Consider the following 9,049-nt stretch of genomic DNA (forward strand, 5'->3'; position numbering starts at 1 on the left):
CTCCCAACTACAAAATGAAAAAGGAAAAGAATGAAAGTAAGCAGCCCACTATTGAAACAAAGTTTCAGTCAAACAATGTTAAAACCATTTCCAGCTGCATAAACCTATTAAGTTCAGAATTTGGAGTTCTTGCTGGGTACACACACCTATAATACCAGCTACTCAAGAGTTTGAGGCAGAAGGATTGTAAAAAAAATTTTTAAACAGAATATGATTTTTTAAAATATTTATTTCTTTTAGTTGTACACAGTACCTTTGTTTATTTTATTTTATTTATTTATTTTATGTGGTGCTGAGGATCGAACCCAGAGCCTCGCATGCACTAGGCAAGTGCTGTACTGCTGAGCCACAACCCCAGCCCCAGAAGGATTGCAAATTTGAGGCTAGCCACACCATTTAGTGAGAACAAGACCAAAAAAAAAAAAAAAAAAGGAAAAAGTTGAATTCAGAATGTGTAAGAACATGTATATCAACAATTCAAACAAATTCAGTGTTAATTTTTGTCTTCTATGTCCTTCTCAAATGGGGATGGCTTTGTCTTCCAGGGTACCTTTGTACATGTCTGGAGAAATTTCTGGTTGACAGAACTTGGATGGGAAGATGCTGCTGGATCTAGTGGAGATAGTTCAAACATGATGATAAATATCCTAGAATATACAGGATAGCTTTCCCAATGGTTCCCCCCCCCCCCCCCCGTGTGTTGAAAAATTCTGATCTACAGGTAACAGTGGCTTGTTGGAGTGAAACATTAGGAAAATGGACATCCTTCACATAATGCCACTCAGTGGCTTAAGCAAAGGAAGGAGAGTTGCTTCCTCTGCCATTGGAAGTTTAGAGAGATTTGGGCATTATGGAATCTTAACTTTTTGCAAGTCACTAATATTCTAAGTTTCAGTGTCATACTGTTCCCAGCAGTGTCTTGTCTTAGATTTGGTAAGGCTGTCAAATCAATTTACATTGCCATTCTGAAACCTGAACCATTAAATTTTCTATTGGATTTTAGTCTGCAGGGATAGGAAATAAAGGATTTTTAAAAGGGTTACATGGAAGTTTTTGTTTGTTGGTTTGTTGGTTTGTGGCAGGGTCTCACTGGGTTACTAGGTTGGGCTCCAGCTTGCAATCCTTCTGCCTCCAGAGTACTGGGATTACAGGCATGTGCCACCACAATCAGCAACCATGGAAGTTTTTGTTCACTGACTGCGACTTGAACTGCATGCTTCAAGACCTGAACTTTTAATTTCTTCCAGTTCTTCAGTGCTTTCAAAGGAATCCAACATTTGTTGTAGACAGCATTACTATCAAACAGTTGACATATTCAAATATGGCTCCAAAGCACTTGCTTTAGTAAGTACTTCACTGCAATCGACTAAAGGTGATGCCTCTACCCCAACTACATTCTCCTTCTTAGTGATGGATTGCTCAGCATTGCATTTATGGCTTTTCTTAGTTTTTGTTTTATTTTTGTGGTGCTGGGGATTGAACCCAAGGACTCACATGTGCTAGGTAAACGCTTACCACAGTGCTGCATCTTAAGCCCTGCATTTAAGTTTAAGAAAATGCCTAAATCATGCCAGGCATGGTGATGTGTGCCTGTAATCCAAGTGACTTGGGAGGCTGAAACAGGAGGATCACAAGTTTGAGTACAGCTTCAGCAACTTAGTGAGACCCTGTCTCAAAATAAGAAATAAAAAAGAATGGGATGGGGGCTGGGGATGTGGCTCAAGCGGTAGCGCGTGCGGCCCGGGTTCGATCCTCAGCACCACATACCAACAAAGATGTTGTGTCCGCCGAGAACTAAAAAATAATAAATACTAAAAAATTCTCTCTCTCTCTCTCTCTCTCTCTCTCTCTCTCTCTCTCTCTCTCTCTCTCCTCTTTCACTCTCTCTTAAAAAAAAAAAAAAAAAAAAAAGAATGGGATGTACCTTATTTGGTAGAGCACCCCTGAGTATGAACAAATCAATTTGAAATGCAGTCTCTGAAAGTCTGTTTCCCAGAACCACTCCTGGAACCATTTTCTGTATTAATCAGGATTTAATGGGGAGTGGGGAATAACACAGGCAGAAACTATAATAGTTATCTTTTTTTAAAAAAATACATCTTTTATTGTGGTAAAAGTACGCATAAGATGAAATGTATCATTTTAACCATTTTTTAATGTATACTTCAGTGGTATTAAATGCATTCACAATGTTGTGTAAACTTCACCACGATCTATCTTCATAACTTTTTGCATATTGCAAAACTGAAACTCTATACCTATTAAGCACTAACTCCTCACTCCTCTCTTCCCCAAGTGCCTAGAAACCACCATTCTACTTTCAATCTCTATGATTCTGATTGTTTTAACTGCCTCCTATAAGTAGAGTGATACTATATTTGTCTTTTTGTAACTGGCTGATTCACTTAGTATAATGCCTTCAAATTTCATCCATTATAACATATGTCAGAATTTTTTTTTTCTTTTTTAAGGCTGAATAATATGGCATTTTGCTTATCCATTCATATATTAATAGACACTTGGATTACTTTAATGTTTTAGCTATTATGAAGAATGATGCTATATATATGGATGTACAAAAACCAGCTTTCAATTCTGTTGGTTATATACCCAGAAATGGAATTTGGATCATATGATAATTCTTTTTTTTTTTTTTTTACTTTTTTAAGAAGTACCTTACCATTGCAGATTCTTAACTGAGAAAACTAATATAAAGTGTTGCTGGAGGGCTAGGATTGTGGCTCAGTGGTAGAGTGCTTGCCTAGCATGTGTGAAGCACTGGGTTTGATTCACAGCACCACATATAAATAAATAAAAATAAAGGTCCATTTACAACTATATAAAAATAAATAAATAAATAAATAAATGTGCATTGAATATATATATATATATATATATATATATATATATATATATAGTGTTGCTGGAGATAGTACATGTATTGGAGAACTAAAAATGGAAACTAAACAAAGAGATGGTAACTGTAAGAAGTAGATGGGGGCTGAGCATGGTGGTACATGCCTGTAATGCCTTCAACTCAGGAAGTTTTAGCAGGAGGATCACAAGTTCAAGGCTAGCTGAGACAATTTAGCAAGATCCTGTCCCAAAATAAAATTTAAAACAGGACTGGGGATATAACTTAGAGGTAGAACACTCCTGGGTTAAATCTCTACTAGCACTATTAAAAAAAAAAAAAAGTAGGTGAGGAAGGGAAGAAAAAAAAATAACATTGAAATTATTGGGACCAAACACTTTTAAAAAAGGAGCCCTATGGGCTGGGTTTGTAGTTCAGTGGTAGTGCATCTACAACTAAAAAAAAAAAAAAGGTGAGTCAGGGCGGGGGGGCCTGGCTGGTGCCAGTGTCTCTGAGGGAATGTAATGAGGTTTGTTCTGGGAGTGTGGAGAGAAATCCAGAGCTGTTGGCTTGAAGAGCTGTTGCCTGGGCAACACTAAAAGAAACAGGAAGCAAACAGGAAGGAGCAAGTCCCTTCTCCTTTCTTTCTGCCTCTGATCTCCCACGACTGGCAGAACCTAACGGAGAGCCAGGTTGGCAAAGGGAAATCTTGGATTGCAGAGTTCCAGTTTCAGCTCCACAGAACAGCCTGTAGAAGGGTGGGTGTGAGGCTGAGGAACATTTCTTCATAATCAGCACGGTTAGATGATCACTGATCATCGTTCAGATTATGTACAAAAGGATGAAGGAAAGAGGCTGGGGTTGTGGCTCAGTGGCAGAATGCTTGCCTAGCACATGTGAGACACTGGGTTCCATCCTCAGAACCACATAGAAATAAATAAAACAAAGGTATTGTGCCATCTACAACTAAGATATATATATATATATATATATATATATATATATATATATATATATATATATATATATATGAGAGATGAAGGAGAGGCAGCAGAGTAAGATGTTTCATGAGCTTCTAGCTTTAGTATCTAAAGGAATAGTGGAGAGAGAGCTACAATATATATGGAGAGGGGTGTTGGGAGGAACTAGTTATAGCATGTAAGATCTGCTGAGATTGAGAAATTTAGTTAGAGAAGCCCAGAGTCTAATATAGTACAATTGTACTACAATTGTGGTCTCTTGACTGGCCAGTCTGAAATTTTTTAAAAATTTGTTTTAGTTGTTGATGGACATTATTTTATTCATTTATTTATATGTGGTGCTGAGAATCAAACCCAGTGCCTCATACATGTGAGGCAAGTGATCTACCACTGAGCCATAACCCCAGCCCCTAGTCTGTAGTTTTTTAAAAAAATTTTGATTTAAAAAAGGGTATGCATGAACTCCTGTGCATGTTTTAGATTTCTGCCACTGTGACTAAATACCTGAGATGATCAACTTATTAGGAAGAAGGATTTATTTTGGCTTACAGTGGTTTCAGAGGTTTCAATCCATGGTCACTTGGCCCTGTTGCCTTTGGGCCTGTGGTGAGGCAGTACATCATAGTTGGAGTACAGGCCAGAAGAAGCCTGTTCACCCCAGTTTAGCCAGGAAGTAGAGAGGGGGGGGGAAATAGGGCCCCAATATCCCCTTTGAGGGCATGTCACAAATGACTTAACTTCCCTCTACTAGGCCTCACCTAAAGGTTCCACCACCTTCTGATAGCACTGAGCTGTGGACCAAGTCTTTAACCCGTAGGCCTTTGAGAGACATTCCTGATCCAGATATATACATATACTTATATAATTCATATATTTATTTTAAAACATAAATAGATATAATTTTATATTCATAAAATTTTTCATTTTAATCCTTTTTTAATTGTGGGGAAAATACCCATATATAAAACTTCCAATTTTCACCACTTCAAATTTGCAGTTCAGTGACATTAAGTACATTCATGCTTTTGTACCACAGTCACCACCATCTCTATGACTTTTTTTTCATCATCCTAACTGAAATTCTATATACCTATTAAATACTAATTCCTCATTCTTTCCATTCCCAGCCCTTGGTAACCTCTATTCTACTTTCAGGCTCTCTGAATTTCACTATTCTAGACACTTCCTATAAGTAGAAACACAATATTTGTTTTTTTGTGTCTGGCTTATTTCAATTAGTGTAATGTTTTCCAGCTTATTCATATTATAGCATGTATCAAAATTACATTCCTTTTTTTAAAAAAAAATTATCATGAGCTATCTTTTTTTAAAAAAAATTTTTTTTAGTTGTAGATGGATACATACCTTTATTTTATTTATTTATTTTTATGTGGTGCTGAGGATCAAACACAGTGCCTCACACATGCTCTGCCACTGAGTTACAACCCCAGCCCCTTTACATTTTGAGATTTATTGTTGTATATGGACCATGTTTTGTGCAATTTGTTTTTATCAGTCCTCAACAGGATAAAAGCTTGTGCTAGTATCTAAAGCAATTATGTCACTAAGCAACCATGTTTAGTGCCCTCAATATTTTGGGGGAAGATTTGCTCTTTCTAGAACTTTAAGCAGCACTGTAGAGAAGGTATTTAGAGATACAGCTTTGGGCTAGAGACTTGGGAGTTATAAAAGAAAACAAATTTCAAACCTGGACTAAAATGAATTTTTTTGCATGATGTGACAGTTTTCTTCTAGGAAGAAATTAGAATTTCTGATAAAATTCATGCACAAATTTCTAGTAAACTAAGGGGATTGAGACTTCTAAGAAATCAATCGTTCATTAACTTATCTTTCAGTTGAGAGTAGTGAGTAACTTTTTACCAAATATTCTTTTCTTTTTTGTATCTAATCTAACTATGGTATTCTAACCAATCTCTTTTCCCTAAACATATCTCAATCAAAAGTGAATATTTGAATTGAACTTATGAAAGGAATAAAAATTTTTAAAGAGGTAAAATCATGACTCTCATGCAGATATGAAGTGAATATGGGTCAAAGATTTTTTACTTAATGCCCTAATTAATGAGAAATGCTATTACAATCAGTGCAAAGGAAAATCCAAAGACTAGACTAATATATAAATCTATTAGAAATTCTGAAATCAATTTTCTTTTCTGTTTTAATTTTATTTTTTTTAATCAAGTTTTTTGGTAGATGCAAAGCTGGCTCATTCCACATTTGAGGAGAGAAGTCAATAGAAACTTCCCGAACAGAATTTATTTGCATTAACCTAATACTTGTGTTACTATCAGTTTCCTACAAGTTAGCTTTTATTTCTTCAAAGTTGTTAAACAGCTCAAAGACAATAGAAGACATAAACCTCATTGAATCTGATAAACCAAAGGGTAGACTCAAAAGAGTGCACAATTTTTTACTTCCATATATGTGTGTGTGTGTATTTATATAAGTGTGTGTGTGTGTGTTCTTTTTTTTTTTTTTTTGGCAGTCCTGGGGATTGAATCAAGGGGCACACTGAGCTACATTCCAGCCCTTTCTTTCTTTCTTTCTTTCTTTCTTTCTTTCTTTTTTTTTTTTTTAATTTTGAAACAGTGTCTTGCTAAGTTGCTGAGGCTGACCTTGAACTTGTGATCCTCCTGTCTCAGCTTCCCCATTTGCTGGTTTACAGGTATACACTGCCATACCTGTCAGCACTTCCCAATAATCTTTTGGTCCGTTTAAAAGTTGTTCACACTTTCATTTACATCCTTCTATATACCTCATCTCTTGCTGCAAGATGGCAATGAATTTTTTTATGTTTTTATTTTATTAAAGGATAATAAAAGCCAAATTACAGCCAACTGTTAAAGCACTCTCTCGAGTGCTCTCTCTCTCTCTCTCCCTCTCTCTTTTTCCTTTTAATACTGAAGTACATCAAAAATCAGTTCTGGGGTTTTTGTCTGAACAAATGATTATAGTCTTTCCCACAGCAGGCTCACAGCCACATAAGTCACTGAATGGGGACAGTCTTTCCTATTTGTTGCTTACAATTCCTAAGCAGTCAATATTTAGTATTTTATTTCTGGGTAAGAGAAAAGGCATTTTGGTCCATTAATGCACCTCCTAGCTCCTGGAGAACATTAACAAACTCTACTATTATGGAGACATGAGTGGCATCAATATCTTAAATGATGAACTTCTTCCCCAGGGCATTGGACTCATCCAAGTACAGTAGAAACTGCTTCACGGCAGGATCGCATTCTATAAGCACTCCTTTCAAGACGTTGACCATTTTTTTCCAGTCAGAAGGTGCTGATGACCTCAATAATCCACACTTTCCCCAGCAGACCCCCACCCACAGATCCAGCAGAGCCTCCGTGTTGCCCACAAATTGCAGCAATGATTTTTTGATTCAGGCTCAGGTTCATAACAAAACAAAATATTATTAAAGATTTTTTTTTCTTTAACAGTTGGCTTCTGACATTATTTGCTGATTTAGGGGAGTCAGGCAGGAGTTTTAAAAGTAAATGATTTTCACTGAATCCTCATTTTCAGTAGGACTCTCTCCTTAACTTGACAAGGTATCCTCTACCCTCTTCAGGAAATCAGTCCTGATTCTTCAGTGGTACCAGGGATTGAACTCAGGGGTACTTAACCACTGAGCCACATAAAAGGCCTCTTTTACTTTTTATTTTTGAGACAGTGAGGCACTAAGTTGCTTAGGGCCTCACTAAATTTCTGAGGCTGTCTTAAACTTTCAATTCTCCCACCTCAGTCTCCCGAGTTGCTGGGATTACAGGGGTGCACCACTTTACCTAACTTGCGCTTGCTCTTGTCCACTTTGATAGTAAATTTGCTAAATTAGTTCCCATTATCCTCTTGCCCTCCAGCTTCCAAAATGTTAGTGATTTGATTTCCTTTTTTGTTCTCTGAGTCTGATTATAGCAACAGAAAATACCCCAACCATCTATGACAATAGAACTCTGGCCTACAATCTCTGTAACAATTGGCCAGCAGGGTCATGATTTGGTCGATGAGTCAGCTTCCCAATATTGTGTCCCCTACCCCTACTTGCAGGTCAGGACCAACCAGAGAAAACTAAATCAATCATATAAGAAACCTGTTTTCTGGTGAGCTCAACTCCAGCTTCCCCTTGATTACGATCACTATTCAGAGAAACCTTTTGCCTGCCTTCCAATCTCTGCCCAATATGAGAATGATAGTTGATCCCTACGACAAACCTGAATAGTCTGTCTTCATTTGGGCGGTCCTCATCTTTTTGACTTTGAAGTTTTATGTTTTGGAGGGATTTGTTTTAGAGGGATTTCAGGAGGAAGAGTTTTATCTGGTTCAGTCCATCATCTTCAACTGCAAGTCTTTTTCTGTGCCCTTTCCTTTGCGACCTAGATGTCAGTTGGCCACTGTTCACTCTCTAGCTCCAACAGGCTCCAAAATAACCTTCATTATGTCTTCTCACAAATCTGAATGCAGAATTCAATATCTGTTCAAATTCCTCCAAGGTATCTACAGGAACATAAACATTAGGGAATGATAGACACTTTTCTGAGCTTTACCTATGGTAGATAGAAGATGAAGTTATACAACATTCACATATACCAACTCAAAGAACACAAACTCAGTTCCCCAAATGCCTTAAACATGTCTTTCTTTCCCCAAATCTCTCCACTGTAGATATATATCTTCTTCTTTCTACGAAGAAGTCTGGAGCCTTGCTGGCTCGCTCTGATTGATCCCCTGAGCCTTTAAATTCCTTATCTCTTTGCCTACAAAGGTTTGGCTCAGACTTTCAGTCTGCTTTCAATATACCACTCCCTGCAGAATGAAAGGGATGCAGACTCGCCAGCCTTTCAACCCCCATTCTTCAGTGACTTGCCCCATTGCGTGCGTGTGTATGCGCGCGCTCATGCCCATGTGAGTGTGTCTCTTCCTCATTCTAAGGGACATCATGTACATCTTCGAAATTACTATGGGCATCTCTCCCAAGATGTAATCTCATTCCAGCTCTATAGGAGGAAAACAGTTCTCCACATGTCTAAACCCCCAGAAAAAGACCTTTTCTCACTGGCTAACAGTCTTTTTGTGTTTCCAACTAGCATTTAAGCTTCTTTTTTTTAAATTTTATTTTTTATTTTGGTGCACTATAATTATACATAATAGTGGGCTTCTAAGCTTCTTGAGTGCACAGATGAGAGCTACC

General features: G+C 37.4%; 1 pseudogene across 1 annotated transcript; it reads right to left on the reverse strand.

Moving 5' to 3' along the window:
- Positions 1-6,907: 6,907 nt before the first annotated feature.
- Positions 6,908-7,123, reverse strand: LOC308647616 (general transcription factor IIH subunit 5-like; annotated as a pseudogene). The gene has a single exon. The product of its transcript is annotated as a general transcription factor IIH subunit 5-like (transcript).
- Between the last annotated feature and the right edge of the window lie 1,926 nt (positions 7,124-9,049).

Source organism: Spermophilus citellus (assembly GCF_964194105.1).
Source record: "Spermophilus citellus genome assembly, chromosome: 4".
In the NCBI taxonomy this organism is placed as follows: Eukaryota; Metazoa; Chordata; class Mammalia; order Rodentia; family Sciuridae; genus Spermophilus; species Spermophilus citellus.